Below are 5,286 nucleotides of genomic sequence, written 5' to 3'. Positions count from 1 at the left end.
ACTATCAGGCTGATAAACCTCTGGGCCAAATGCTGCTCACCACCTGCCAGCCACAAGAAAGCCAGGTTGCCAAGGACTGCAGTGAGGAGAGAAGGGCTGTGGCAAAGGCGTCAGGTGAGCAGGAGCCTCAGCACGCCAGTTCACCATGGAGAGGGCTGGAGAGACTGTTGCAGGGGAGGGGCTAAAGAACACATTATTTACACGAGGAACACAGGGGCTGTTCTTAATGGGATTCCAGGATGAAATGCCATACATTTAAAGAACGCTGTATAAATTCACATGTGACCTAGGCTAGTGTAACCAAATCCTCATGTCTATTAGGTTCACAAAGCCAAGTTAGAGGTCAGAAACAGCCTTGTATAGAGACCTGTGCTTCCTAGAACTCTCCTGGTGTGGAGAAATCCAGGTCACACCATCAGAGTTTCCTTTTCAATTTAAGATTTACCCTAATTTGCAAGCCAGTTACCAAGGACAGGATTTGCTGGTCCCAAATGACCTCTAGGCAAGGCAACTTGTGCTGTTCATGACCCCTATCAAATAACCCACAGGCTGGCAAGCCTCGCCTCCGCTTTTACCATCTGAGGGAGCCTGTTCTGGGGGGGACCCTCATTCTTCCAGAAGAGCTGGTGAGGTGGCCTGGTATTAAGTAGGGAAAATGCAGCTTAAGCAACAATAACTTCAGGAGTCTGCCTACCCAACCCTACTACTCCACAGGGCCGGGACGCCTTCGAGGAGGTGTTGGGGGAGAATAGAGGGAACAAAGCTGCTGGCCCGAAACACCCATTCATTAGCAAGACAAGTCATGTACAAAGGAGGAACACAAGAGTCAAATTTTTGAAAAAGTTTCAGGTTAGGAAACCCTTAGAACTGGAAATTGGGATATGAAAAAATTGAAAGAATCAAATAATTTTTAATAATAAAATTTAAATAAAGCTAAATATTTAAAAAATATATTTATAAAAACCTAGACTGGAGGTTAAAATAGCAGACAGTAAGGACTAAATTCAAGTGAAATAAAAGTTAAAATATTTTGGTTCAGAAAGTTAAAAGCCTAGTGAAAGGGTAAGTAAAACCTGTGAGGCAAGTTAAAGGTGGGGTGGCAGGGAATAAAAGAAATTGGCTACGGTCAGCATGATGAAAAAGTATGAAGTTCAGAGGTCGACCCCAGATTCTCAACAAGTCATTTACTGTGGCAAAGGGTCTTTTATCTTTGTGGAGAGCACGAACACACGTGTGTGTGTGTGCGCGCACGCGCGCTTCTCCGGGCTGAGCTTTTTGAAAGCACAAGCACCCAGTCACTCCCCATTGCTCCATCTGTTGAAGGACTTCAAGAAGGGGCAGATGAGAATAAAACTGTTTGCCTGGCATGGTGTAAGTTTGTAAAGTCTAGCCTCTTACACCTGAGGCCAGCCCATTCTCTTCCCATCATTTTGTATTTCAGCACCACCACCAGCAGATTAATACGACCTTAAAATTAAAGTCCGTGCTGTTGCCCGAGACCAGCTCTGAGCATCAGAATGCCACGTTATTTGGATTCTAGGGAAGTCAAAATCTGTGATATTTCCAAACAAGGTTATTTTACAATTTATCTTTGAATTAACTAGGATTTTAAAAGTACTTATTAAAAATAGAAGAAATTTTAAAGTGAACCTTTAATCCAATATGGAGTTTAAGAACTTTAAAAGCATGTCATTAAATTAAGTGATATGAGAAATCATTCTTGTCTGTGAATATCTAACTTCTATACAATGTACTTGGATAACCTGGTTCTAGTTCCATGAAATACTATTAAGTAATAAGAGACATACTTTTTTAAATGTCACAATCCAAACAATTTTGTTAATTTTAATGATTCTTTGTTTAAATGTTCTGCCTATTCTCTCCAGCCTTTGTCGAAGGCTTCAGGACATTAGCCACATTGGCTGACTCCTAATTTGATGTTCCCCTTGAATGACACTATTTCACTTTCCCCTTTTTACTAAAATTTGCTGGTCCCTACCCTCCAGTCTCAGCCCCGTTTATGGGACATCTAGAAATTATCTACTTAACCCTCCATGAATTAAAATCTGCACCTGGTTATTAAATACACTACAAGGCAGATCTTGGGAACGAAATTTTTATTTACATACTGTATCTAGAAGCAGATACATAAATTCTTATACAATTAATTTCCAAAAATGTGCAAGAAATTACTATAATTCGTGTACAAACCAAAACACGTATTAAAATCAATGGACTTTGGATAATTCATTGTGTGGTGTTCTCGTACAAATGATACACACCTGATTGGAAACATACAGAAAAGTGTAAACTACAGCAATCTGGATTGCAAGGATTAATTCCATGGCACTCCAACGACTACAAAATTCCTTTAACCCAACGTGTATACCTATTACAAAATTCTGTAAGAATTTCTCATCACCTCTGGATGGACTGTTTGGATCACTTTTCAGAAACAGCAGCTATGCATCTGCCATGTTGTGACTAATTAATACAAAGGATGTTTATAAAAAACCATCTTTGCAGGATTAAAAAAGTATTTGAAGAAACCAAATTTGTGATTACTAGCATACCCATACTTTAGAATTTTTAAGTTATTTACGGAACTGGCAATTGTTCCTTATTAGTTTTCAACAAAACTGTCTAATGCTGGTAGAGATTTCAATTTCAAAATCAGACTGCATATTTGATGAAAACCCACTAAGATTTGAAAATATGTTATCGGAATCACTCATAAAGCAAATCTCTTGTATACAATGTGAAATGTACAATGATTAAGACTGGCGTTTCTGAAAGCACGGTTAAGAAAGATACTTAGACTTTAGCACAAGCAGAGACATGGCATATAATCTCTATTTAAGATGTTAGTAACTTTTGTCCTGTTTCAATAATACTGGCTCAGAAATGAAAATGTATACTTGATTGTATTTCCGGTGTGCCAATGATTTAGCCTTTGGCACACGATTTTCTTCATAGCAAGAAGTTTGCCCTGTGCAGCTGGCTTCCTTAAAAACTATTTTTAGTTCTGTGATCATTTCCTGTGATATGATACTTTTGACTTTGAAATCTTCAGGTTATTGCACCAAGTAGAAAGATAACAGTTTTCTTTAGAAGAGAAAGAGTGAGATATTTTTCAAGTACTCTCTATGCTTTCTTTTTATAAAAATGCGTAATAGTGTCCTAGTAAGCCTGGAAATAGCTCTGGCCTCCATCATGGTTCTTGATGAAATATTTGATAAAAACAGCGGATTCATTTTATCATGGCAAAAGGATACAGCTTTGTTTTCTTTCATGCCTTGAGTTCAGACTTTTAGAATCACATTTAAAAATCACTCCCTGCTTGTGTCCATGTCATCTAAGCCACCATTCAATATAATCCAGAAATTTATCCAAATTGTATCTAGACCAAACTACAGGATGAACATTTATCTCTTTTCCCCTTCCCATTTTTAACCAGACTGTTTTAGGATCCTATAAAGCCAATCTTTCCTATTATATTGCATTGCCTACTCCAAATGGTTCTCTCTAGGCAAAAGCAGAAAATACTGCAATACTTCTCTCTTTGTGTGTAAATAATTTCTTGGCAAATACTTTTATTTTTATCAACACAGTATCAGACCCTAGGAATTTCAAATTCAATTAGGATAGGGCATTTTAAAGAATTTGATATACGAATATACAAAAGCACGTAAGAACTGACTTTCTAAATTAGAAGAGTATCAACACTTGCCCTCCATAAAAACACAAAATACAATTTTAAAAACATTCAGATGAAAATCAGAGTAATCTTAACTTGAAACTAAATGGCTAGATCTTAAACACATTCCCATGAGGAAAATGTAAGGAACAGGCTACGCCCGCATGCTGAGATGGGGTTCTGGGCAGTCCAAAGACCTCTGTGCACCGTGATCTCACAAAGGGTACATACATGTAAAAGCTTCTAGAAACACGGAGAAGCCATCTCAACATCTATTATTAATACACAGTGACTCTGTGACAATACCTGCCATCTAATATAGATGCACAGGGACTTTTAACTCACCCTAGATAGACTTTAGATTGTTTAAAAATAAATAGTTTTGCAAAAAAATAGTTTAAATGTCTTGCATTAATTTGATAAGTTTACAACTCTGTAATAGTTCTTAATCCAAATAGCTTATAGTGAACACTTAAATTATATTATTACAGTATACTCAACACTCCCATCTTCTTAGGTGAAAACATCAGAAAATGAGGCTTTGTAACAAGGTACGATCAACATTCCACCAAAATTAAGTACCTTTCCCCCTTTAAGTTAAAATACCATAACACACGATGTTATGGCATTGTGCCTTTTCTTCTTAATTCTCAGTTCTGACGCTAAAAAACAAATAGAGAAAAAAAGGGATACTACTATGTCTGAATGACAAAGCCATTAAGTTTGACCTAAGACCTTTATGCTTGTTCTTAAACGGGGGGGGGGGGGGGGGGGATGTGGGCGAGCTAGGAAAACTGAGTGACAAAGGTAGAACTGTCTTAAATTACATGTTGCATCTGAAATGAAAACATTATCTGGATGAGGCAATCCCAAAATACTACACTAAAGAATCATGAAGTGAGTAAACCCTACATTTCAAAATAACTATAAAGTACTGGGGATATCACCCCCCTCCAAAAAAACAAAACAAAAAAACAAACAAAAAAAAACCTGAATCTAAAAGTTAAAATAACCAACAATGCCAATTTACCTAAGACTTAAAAAAAACCACCAAAAAACAATAAAAACCTGTTTTTAAGTGGCAGTATATATGGTAGGCAACAAGACTACCATATATCTGATACGGTTTTTCTTACATGGTGTTCGCAATTTCTACAACTTCTCAACTAAAGTCACTGGGTTTGTTGTTTGTTTTCTTGGTGGGATGAATGAAGGGTCAAATCTAGCACATCGTAATAGTGACTACACATAAGAAAACATAAATCCAACTTTAAAAGAATGTTTTCTTTCTATTCAAATCAGTTTAAATTTTATAGAAACTTGAATGTTCCAACAGAATCTAGTCCATTTATAAAAATCAATTCTATATATCAAGTTCACCCAAGAAAATGTTGACTAAGCAAAAGAAATCACAAAAAACATTTTAGCAAAGGAAAATAAAGATAATACAAAAAACTGCTATCACAGAAAACTATGACCATCTAGTACTTCTTTAATATCTCTAGTTCCATAGATCTTCATGTTATGCCAATTTGTACCAGAGCTTAAGGACAGAAAAGGCAACAATTTCTAAACTGGTGATATGCATT

The sequence above is a fragment of the Myotis nattereri genome, assembly GCF_964212035.1.
Source record: "Myotis nattereri genome assembly, chromosome: 8".
Lineage (NCBI taxonomy): Eukaryota > Metazoa > Chordata > Mammalia > Chiroptera > Vespertilionidae > Myotis > Myotis nattereri.
This window is presented reverse-complemented; position numbering follows the sequence as displayed.